We start from the raw sequence: 11,131 nt of genomic DNA on the forward strand, positions 1-11,131 counted from the left end.
AAAGGATTTTCAAATATCTTCAAGGAACACAAAACTATGGCTTATGGTATCCTAGAGATACAGATATCACACTTCATGCATACACAGATGCAGATTGGGTAGGAAGCGTGGATGACAGAAAAAGCACTAGTGGTGGTGCATTCTTTATAGGTTCCAGATTAGTATCTTGGTTCAGCAAGAAACAAAGTTCAATTGCATTATCTATAGCTGAAGCAGAATATGTGGTTGTTGCGTCTTGCTGCACACAACTCCTTTGGATGATGTAAACTTTGCAAGACTTTCAAATCATTTGTACTCCACCTATCTCCATTTTATGTGATAATACAAGTGCAATCAGCATTTCAAAGAAACAAGTCATGCATTCAAAAACCAAGCACATGCCTATCAAATATCATTTTCTCTGAGAACAAGTGCTTGAACAAAAGGTCAAATTGGAGTATGTTCCCTCCAAGGAACAGGTTGCCGATATATTCACCAAACCACTGCCCAAGGAGACATTTGAATACCTCAGACAGAAGTTGGGAGTAGTTGATGCATCATCTTGCTGTTGAAACTTATCTGTTTCAGAGAAAAGTGGTTGTACATGAGTTTCATGAGGAGCATCTGCGTACATACGCCAGTTTCTGTGGATATAGTCGCGTATATGTTGATTTGAAGAAAAACAGCGGTCCAGACTCAGGATGAAAAGAGTCTGATATGGGTCTGACAGAGACCATCTGGCATGAGTTCAGGGGGATCATATACTTCTAATAATGCATTGTTGGCATTATCTTAGAAGATCTTGGTTCAATTTCACAGCTGTTTTTGGTTTCAGGTGGAACGGGTGCAGAGGGAGATCATGGTTGCTGGTCTGAATGATGATTGACAGATGCTACTGATGATAGTTGCTAATGACTATCATAGTCTTGTCTTAGATATTTAGTCTCTATGTCATATATCTCTTTTATTATCAAGGTCATGTAACGGCCTATTTTGGTTTCCCCACTATGCCTAGGATGGATGATGTAATGTTCTTGTTTTATCATGTGTAAACATTTGGTGTATCCCCACCTGGTTGGGTGGATGAGTAAATCTTGGTACATCCCCACTTGGTTGGGAGATGGATGTATGTATGAGTCTTTGGTGATAGGAAGGTCATTTATGATGTATAGATTCATGTTCTTTCTTGTAGAACATCTTTTTGCAGACCTTGCCTACACTCAGGGGGAGCATGGACAGCACAGCAGAGCAGAGATTTCAACATGTACTCAGGGGGAGAATGACTTTGAGTGACTTGGGGTTGCCATCAAGTCTAAAGGGGGAGATTGTTGGCATTATGAAACAGGTTTGGCTCTATGACACAGGTGTTGTCCTTGATGGCAACTCACTCAGATGACAGATCACAGTTCAGGCTCTCAGAATGAAGAAAAAATATATATACGCAGGTTCCACTTAACCAAGTCTCGTGTACACATGGGATCACCGATCAAAAGCCGTGTATGCATATGCACGCACTTTCATGTAAGGAAAAGCACGTACATGTGGGAAAACTTGTTTTTTAGTCTATGGTATCTAGTCCTTGGTATTTGGACCTATGGTTTTGGACTATGGTATCTCGTCCGAAGTGTTGAAACCAGGTATTGGGACCCAGTATTAGTTCTAAGCCGTTTTTGACCATGGTATTGAGTAAGGCCTAAGACTATAAAAGGGAAAGGAGATCATTAGGCAAGGGCACTCAAGTATTGAATATCTTATGAAGAGCAAGATCTAGAATACTGGTCATTGGGTTATCGTGCATAGCTGGATCTGAATCAAGGAGGAACCTGAGCGCTAGAAGAAGGATAAGTTCTATTGATGGGTCAAGATATTAAGGCTTGAATAGAAGTATCTTTGTGTGATTTTGATCTGTTATATTTGGCGCATGACTTGATCTATAAATACTCTGGGTACAACTTATGTCTGAATAATTGAAAAGAGTAAATTATCTTTTATAGATCTATACGCAGGTTCAGCATGGTAAAGGTGCGTATACACACTGGTTAGGTAATTCAAAATAGCGTATACGTAGGTTTGCCTTAATATAGCAGCATATGCACACAGGCTCTACATATTGAAGTAGCGTACATCTCATAAACTATGTTTTAGCTACTTCTATTTATTGCTGCAGTGTTTTGGGTTCAAGATTGGTTTCTGGTTATTGTTACTATATTCTGGTTATAACATTCAGAGAAGTGATTGATTGATTCAGTTTTGGTTGGTGCAAAGGGGATTGGTTGATGCAGATACATTTGATGTTTGATTGATGTTATTGATGGATCCAGTCTGAAAATTTATGAAACATGGTCCCTGGAAGAAAAGAGAAGGTTGTATCCTTCTATAGGTAAGCACCTACGTACTAGTACATCAGCTAATACAAGAGCTAAGGGGGTTGTAGCTCCCTTCCAGGAGAGGCTGGAGAATGAAAGAAGGTTGTAGCCTTCTGCAGGTAGAAGCCTGCGTAATGGTATGAGATTGCACCAGCATAGAAATATTATAAAAAGAAGTTCCTTATTAAAAGAAGATAGAGACGAATTGCAGCAAGTGGTTTTCACCCACATTGGGTTTCCACCTTATATCTTGTGTTCATATGTGTGATGATCTGTTCTATTTTACTGCATCTGTTTACTCCTCTTATGGTTAATGAAGTTCTGATGCACTAATTAAAGATAAACATTTAATGGATTAACTGAATCATAAGTTTACTAAATATATGCTAGTTGCTTTAGACACAGTTGCATGTATACGCGGGTTTCCATAACTGAAGTAGCGTATATATATATAATGAAAATGAAAAAGTGTTTGATTTGATAATACTGATTCACCCCCCTTCTTAGTATTATTTCCAACAGGGATGGACTTAAAAGGGAAGAAATGATCCAAATGGAAAATGGCATCAATCCATGGTACTCATCTACCCATATTATTCACCTACCCATGGAATTTACCCATGGTATTGTAAATGGCATCCACCCGTGGTATTGTAAAATCCACCCATGGTACTCATCCACCCATATTATTCATCGACCCATGGAATTTACCCATGGTATTGTAAATGGCATCCGCCGTGGTATTGTAAAATTCACCCATGGTATTCATTCACCCATGGAATTGACCCGTGGTATTGTAACTGAAAAATACTATAAGTAACAAGTCACATTTTGTAAAAAGACAGATTGTCCGCCACAATGTAGCCTTTACAGTTTAGAGGCATGTAGCCACCACATCTCTTCTCAGAGATAAGCTGTCATCGCCCTAGCTGGTTTATTTCCGTTACTATTTTAAATAAAAGTTTCTTTGTGGTTTCTTTTTATTGGGCATTCTCCTCCTTTTCTTTTGGCAATTCAAGTTTTAAGATCTTGGGGGACTCTACCCCAAGATCCATTTCAATCTTTCAGATCTTGAGGGTCTCTCCCCCTAAGATCCATTTCAATCTTTTAAATCTTGGGGGCCTCCTCTCAAGATCCGGATCAATGGTATCAGAGCAGGTTATGATTCCATGGGAATGAGGGTTTGATGCATATTTCAGTTTCAAATTTTGCAGCAATATTCAACAAACTTTAGGCATGTGCTACAACCTCCACAGAGCACTTTCTTGGGTCAAGCAGGAAGAATTTTTCTTTTCTCATTTTTTTGCAGGAATTTTTTTTTTGGGCGGCGACTTTGCAGATCAGATCTGAAACATTTGGTACAAAATTTACAAAAACAAATACCATATCTGGATTCTTCTCGAAAAATCACCCAATTTCAAAAAACAAATCGGTCGAATCAGAGTTCGGATGTGGGAGATATCGCTGATTTAAAATCAGCCATTTTATCAGAATTTTTGTGACAGCGGAACTGTTGCAGCGCGAATCTGAGATCTCAGAGTGTCCAAATAAGGATTTCCAACTCATGGGAAGATGCAAAATGATCCTTCTGCTTCTAAAAACAGGTTATAATAAATATTCTGAGTTATATTGGCCGAGTTATGTCCATTTTAATTCTGGAGCAGCATTCGGAGTGGGTTTCCATTGGAGACGTGCCCTCCCACCCCACTTTAGTAGGCACTTGCTTCACATTCATCAGTTTCGACATAGCATTATTTGGCTTGGGTTATTTGGAGATGTGCCCTCCCACCCCAAGCTATGTAGACACCTTCTACTTCATCAGCAACCAACATCATGGTTATGGGTCAACCGCATAAAATCCTTGTCATCGAAGTCCATTTGCTAGGCCGCACACTGTCAGAATCACAGTTGATCACAAGCATTATAGGGTATCTCTATCCTCGGATATTCGTTTATCAGGGTTTTGGGTTAACCACATAAAACCCTTATCTTCAGTGGCTCTTCATATTCCACAAAGGCTTCGCAGGAGGGAACTTTACGCAATGGGGACCATTGCTTCTTAAGGAGGGAGGAATGATCCGAATGGAAAATGGCATCAATCCATGGTACTCATCCACCCATATTATTCACCAACCCATGGAATTTACCCATGGTATTGTAAATGGCATCCACCCGTGGTATTGTAAAATCCACCCATGGTACTCATCCACCCATATTATTCATCGACCCATGGAATTTACCCATGGTATTGTAAATGGCATCTGCCCGTGGTATTGTAAAATCCACCCATGGTATTCATTCACCCATGGAATTGACCCGTGGTATTGTAACTGAAAAATACTATAAGTAACAAGTCACATTTTGTAAAAGGACAGATTGTCCGCCACAATGTAGCCTTTACAGTTTAGAGGCATGTAGCCACCACATCTCTTCTCAGAGATAAGCTGCCATCGCCCTAGCTGGTTTATTTTCATTACTATTTTAAATAAAAGTTTCTTTGTGGTTTTTTTTTATTGGGCATTCTCCTCCTTTTCTTTTGGCAATTCAAGTTTTCAGATCTTGGGGGACTCTACCCCAAGATCCATTTCAATCTTTCAGATCTTGAGGGTCTCTCCCCCTAAGATCCATTTCAATCTTTTAGATCTTGGGGGCCTCCCCCCAAGACCCAGATCAAGAAAGGCAATTAAGAACCCTTCAACATGTTTTAAGAGGAGGGAACTTGAATGATCACTAATACAAAGCAGTTAAGAATTTCTTATCAAATAACCAAAATGATAAACTAAGAAGCAAGAGCAGTTAAAAATTCCTTGCCTATGATAGTTTAGAAGAAAACATTTAGAATAAAAATGATTTTAAAAACAGATTGCACTTAAGCACTTTCTGAATTATACTTTTTTCGTTTTAATATTTAGATATGAAACACAGTTGAAATATTAAACAAGAAAACAATAACACATGAGATATAAAATACTTATTTGTCTAGTGTTTGACACATGAATCCTGAGAAAAGTCCTTTGTATTATTTCTTCATCTAGCCAGCTATACAAAAATTGTCCAACAGTACTTCTATTCCAAAATAAGCAGTCTTACAGAAATGTCTAACAATCCACTCTCAATACTCTGAATGAGGGAGTACTTATACAAAAAGTTACAATCAAATATCTCTTAACAAAGAGAGATATAATCTAGGAAGCCTAACTATATGTTACATAAAAATAGAGACATATGGTCTCGAAGATAGAAGCTAAAGTAAACTGATGGCTTTTTGTCCATTTTTTTGTGAATGAGCTGGAGGTAGGACCTATGCTTCAACATCTCGCTATTTTCCTCGTAAATATGTGCTGGTTGTTCTGCTTTTCATCTTCTAACTGATACTCTTTAACCTGTTTTGATACTCTATGACCTGTTCTATCCTTATTCACCTTCTTTTACCAGCATTGATTATGGTAAATATTGTAAATTTACTTTTTTATGAGGGCAAATTACAAAATCTCTGTCATGTCCATCCATCAATCTTCATTTGGTATTCTGGTCCTTTGAAGTTTTCTGAAGATTTCATCAGCCTTAGTATATTTGACGAAATTAGGCTGAACTAGAAACAAATGTTTTATCTCATGTTCAACATAGAAAAGGTTCTCTATACTGTCATAGAGAACTCTGCCTGTAGGTAGTGCTTTTGGTGCAAATGCACTAGCTGATGAACTGGACTGGTTATCTGCATATTTTCCCAACTTGTCCACATAGTCTTCATGTCTCATTAATTTATCATTAATTACTAAAGGACCGGGAAGTCCTTTGATCTACAAAATGCCAAATTTCTTCATGAAATCATTAATTTCTTCTTGCATATTCTGGCATCTCCTTTCCAAAGTCTGCATCAATGACCTTTTGGTCAATACCTTCTTGACTTCTAGAATAGTCTATGTTCTGTCCTCAATACCCAACTCTTATAGCTGGTATTTACTTTTGTTGTTCAAAAAATTTATTAGCCTGATGGCTTCCTCAGGCTTCCCTCCTAATTCCTCCTTGGTTCTATGAATTTCTTCAAGAGCCACTTGCACCAAATCAATCTGTTCAAAAATTATTTGTATGGATGACCAAACATCATTTATTGACTGTGTGATGTTGGTCCAAAGAATCTTCCTAATGTCTGTTAGGGGCTTTTCAAGAGTGAGATCTTTTTCCAATGTTTTCACCTGCTGTGCCAAGCCTTTATTTTTTCTTACCTCTTCAGCAAAGTTAATCTTGGAGACATCATATTTTTGTTCTAAGGTAACAAGTTGTTCTTTTACCTTCTACAATTCAGAGACTTGCAACTTCATCTCCTCCATTGATTTTATTAACTCCTCAGTGCTCAAACCTGAAGTTCCTGCTGGTGTTGTTCCTATACTTGTACCTGTAATTGCTTCAGCTTTGGCCAAAGGGACATTGGGTGCCAGAGCTATTGCAAGTGTTGAAGGGATTGCCGTTGAGACCACTGGTATTACATTTTGAGGTTGAGTGGTCGACTCACTCTGCCTGCTTTTCAAAGATTTCTCCAATTCTTGTTCAGTCTCCTTCAACTGCTCATTTAGCTTGAGGACTAAGTCCATAAGCTCTTCTTCAGACTTCTTTTGGATGACTTTAGCAGTTTAAGGATGCCTTGATGGAGGTAACTTTAACTACTTTCTCAAGGAAGCTATGTCTTCATCTTTCTTTTTAATCAAGGCCTCTGTAGCTTTCACATCTTTTAGGTTGTGGCCCAATCCAATAACCAACTCCTCCAAAGATTTAATTCTATTGTCTTTAGCCTATGAGGAGGCTCTTTCCAGCTATAACTGAGCAGTTGTATTATTCAAAGAATTTTCTAATCTTTGGGCCATCATAGCTTTACTAGTTAATGTTGAATATACCATTTCCCATATCTGCTTGTGTAACTCAATCTGATCTAAGGGATGAATGCCTTTGGCCATGACCTCAAAATAAACTTTGAGGTAGTCTGCAATTGATTGAGGTTGTTGAATTTTGGGCTTGAAGAAGCTCATCTGCATCTTACCTTCTTTGATATCATAGACTGTCATCAACCTAGTTTGATTTGTGGGGGCCATTTTCAAAAACTGATCATAGACCCTGGCCCTTAATGGTTCATTCTTAGCTTTCATTTCTTTGAATTTATTTTTAATATCTAGGTTCTCATTTCCTGGAGGCCTGAAAGATGACACTTCAGTGCTTTGTTGCCTTTCCAGTTCCTGTCTCTGTGAGCTAGAAGGTGCCCCACCTGCTGGGAAAGTTTTTCTGACTGTCTGCGCCTTCTTCCCTCTAGCTCTCTATATTTTCCTCAAAAAATTCCTCTTCTGAATGAGGATTTAGCCTATGCCTCTTAGCACTAGGCTAGTCTTGTGGGCCACTGGCAGGGTTAGCTACTTCCTTATCTCTCTTTTTGTTCCTTCACTCATTCAGAGGAGTCTATAAAATTGGTGGCTCTCCCATGTTGACTTGAGTCGGGTGGGCCTGTGTTTGAGCCTATTCTTGAGAAGTTTCAGACTGTTAGACATGGTTGATTGTTCTGTTGCTTGAGTGCTAGTCTCTTTTCCTCTTTCCTATGATGTCTTTGCAGGTGGTGCATTGGTCTCCTGTGAGTGCTTTTGTGAGGTATCAGTTGTTGAGGCACTAGTTCCTGATGCTATCTTTTGAGAAGTCTCAAACTGCCCCTATCCAAAAGAGTCCAGGTCAAGTGTTTTTTCAAGATCCTTCATTACATATTTTATGTTGACCTACTCACTATCTGTTTCTACTAGTGTCCCTTCTCTCCATTCATCCATGTTAGCAAATTTCTCAATCTCTGGAATTTTGTGATGCAAGTATGGTGATAGTCTATTTTTCATTCTTCTATCATAGATAAAACTATGGGAGTCATATGGAGTCCAACTAAAACTTTTGTTTAATCTCAGATGGTCTTCTAGAATTTGCTCTGCTACTTTCCATGCTTCCCTAGTGTTGCAGACAAAAGGGCCTAAGTGATCCTTGATCCTTAGTTGTGCTTTCTTCTTGGCTTTAGTAAAATGAACCAAATCTGAGTTTACTATCTATCTATAGTACTCCAGTGCAAACAGTCTCATTGGAACATATCTAGGTAGCTTGAATGGGGAGAGCTCACACCCATATACCCTGATTTCTGTGTGATTCTGGTATAAATACCAGTCACCCACTCTGTACTGTTTGGAGAGCTGAAGGATCCTTTTGATATCATCACTAATCCTAGGAGGGGAAATCCATGTCAGCAAGGTGGTTGCTAGGTGGACAAATTGATCAATGAATTCAGTATATGAATAAGGGCAAGAAGAAGATCTATGGAAGATGGAAGTCCAAAAGATGATAGACCTTGGATTACCCTTGGTATCAAGTTTCTTGATAGAAAATGGGAATTTTTCTAATTGATTGTAGAGGATGAGGTGATATATGAAGGTGGTATACTTGAAAACCCTTTCATTCTCCAGTCTCATGAACTGGTTATGAATTTTATCAACAATGAATGAGGCATAATCATACTTGACAGTAGGGGGTTGTCTAGGGGTAAAGATAGACATCAACACTAGGGTCAACTCATCTACATACTCACTAGTGTTGAATCCCATGACTGCAGATATCATATCAACTATGATTTTACCTATATCTGTGAACTGACCCATAAGGAGGGGGATTGTAGTCTGATATTCTTTTAGTATGAAAGTCTGGTAGAGGCGATTGAGTTCAGATTGGGACATTTTGGTTGATTTCTCAAGTAAATTCCCAATGGAAATGGGAGTTTGGTTGATTTCTCAAGTAAATTCCCAATGGAAATGGGAGTGAGGACTTGACTAGGGTGAAATTGCAACATATCATTGATTGATTCAGCTGTTATTGTGAAAAGGACTGTTTGGTTGGGAGACATGACTGCTCTACGGTTGAGGTCATAATTTGCATGGCACTAATGGATTATGTCTGGGAAAACATGCACAGAAGGGAGAAAGTACATTGGGAGGTTGGATTCCCACAATCCCATGACATCATAGCCATTTAAGTGGTTATCTCTACATTGGCAAAAGACTTTGAGGTGGTCTTTATCAATGGTTAAGTCTTTTATTTGGAAATCCTTATCTACCAAAGGTAGATAGTCTAAATCATGATGAGGGGCATTAATGGGTGCAATGTTCAGAGCTACTGGGGCTTCCATTCTGGTTCTTGTGGATTCAGAAAGGAAACTGAGATTTTCTTTGTAAAATCGTAAAATAGAGGGTCTAGGGGACTTGAATTACAGAAGTAATAACAGAATTATGGTGAATTTTGGCCTTTCAATTAATTTGTAGTGGAAAATATGTGTTTGCAGGGTTTCTTGTCGGGAAATTGATAAATACCTGCTTTTGGGGGACGGGCAATGGAATGCAGGTACTGGGTGTAACTAGATAGCTCTGGGCGGCTTCGACTACAAATTTTGATGCTGGTTGGCGGTTGAAAGCTCAAGCTGGTTGACCTCGACATTTTATTTGCATGGGAGTAAAAGTTCGCAGAGTAAAACAATGAAAATGATTTGTTTTGTTTTATATACAAAGTCAAGGATTGACGTGTTTCAGGATTTGGACGGGTGATGTCGACGGGAGAGTGACGTGATGTTTTGTCGTTTAATTTGGAGGTGGTAAGCGGTTTATATCGCACTGCTTATGGAGAGGGCGTTGTATCTGGCTTTGAGCCAGCGATTCCATAGAACGGATGACGCGTGGCAGAGGTACTATGCACAAAACCGCTTTGTGATTGCGTGCTAACGTGCGATCACAAAGGGTCATGCGATATGCACAACAGCTGTCGGATCTCATGGACTTGATCGGACGACTATCAGGGATGTAAAATGACAAGGGTTTAATGAAGGGGGGCCCAAAGAAATTAAGGATTATTTAATCGTATTGGGGGTGATAGGATTGGTCGGGAAGGCTATTAATTAACCGTGAGGGTTAGTTAATCCCTTTTAAATGTGGCGGGGGGTTAGGGTTGTTAATTAGTTACTGATTAATCAATTAATCCCTATTTAACATGTATTATGGTTATATTTTAACCAAAGGGGGCGGGATATATAGTAGTTCAGGAATTTTACATAGTTTAAAGTAATACGGGAATGGGTGAATTTTCATAGGGAATTTATATATTAATAAGTTAATAGTTAATATGACATTGAAATGGAAAAGCACTAAGTATAAAACATTTGATGTGTGTATTTAAACTTAGGCTAAAGTGAAAAAGAGGGTTTTTATGGAAAATATTGTGATTTTCCTAAGTAAAATAGAATTTTACTTAGGAAAAAATGTATCAAGGGAATGAATGATTTATGAATGGGTGTGATGATCTTAAGTACTTAGGCATTATAAATTATTGGGCTGAGGGTCCGGTCCCTCTAGAAGTCAGAGAAATACTCTGAGCCCCTTTAATTTAATAAATACCTTGGCACTTAGGGGAAATTAGTGAAACTTTAGGGAAATGAGTAGGGGAGTTAATTATTTTGACTTTGTTTGCTTGATATGTCTTTCATGTGCTACATGCCATTGCCTTGTGATGAAAGTAAAATATTTACACATTTGAACTGATCATTCACCATATGTTATTCTGCAACCATCATCTACTTATCCTACCTACTTAACCTAGCATTTTATTAGGGTGCACTTAGACTGGAAAACCCTTATCAAAAAAAAAATTATTTTACATGGTAATGCCTATCTAAGTCTACACTTATTACATCCAAGGGCTCAAATTAAACTGTTGAGCTCTTTTTTCACTCTACC

This window comes from Pinus tabuliformis, chromosome 2_2 (assembly GCF_031772625.1).
Source record: "Pinus tabuliformis cultivar Carrire ecotype Pingquan chromosome 2_2, CPIR1, whole genome shotgun sequence".
Taxonomy (NCBI): Eukaryota; Viridiplantae; Streptophyta; class Pinopsida; order Pinales; family Pinaceae; genus Pinus; species Pinus tabuliformis.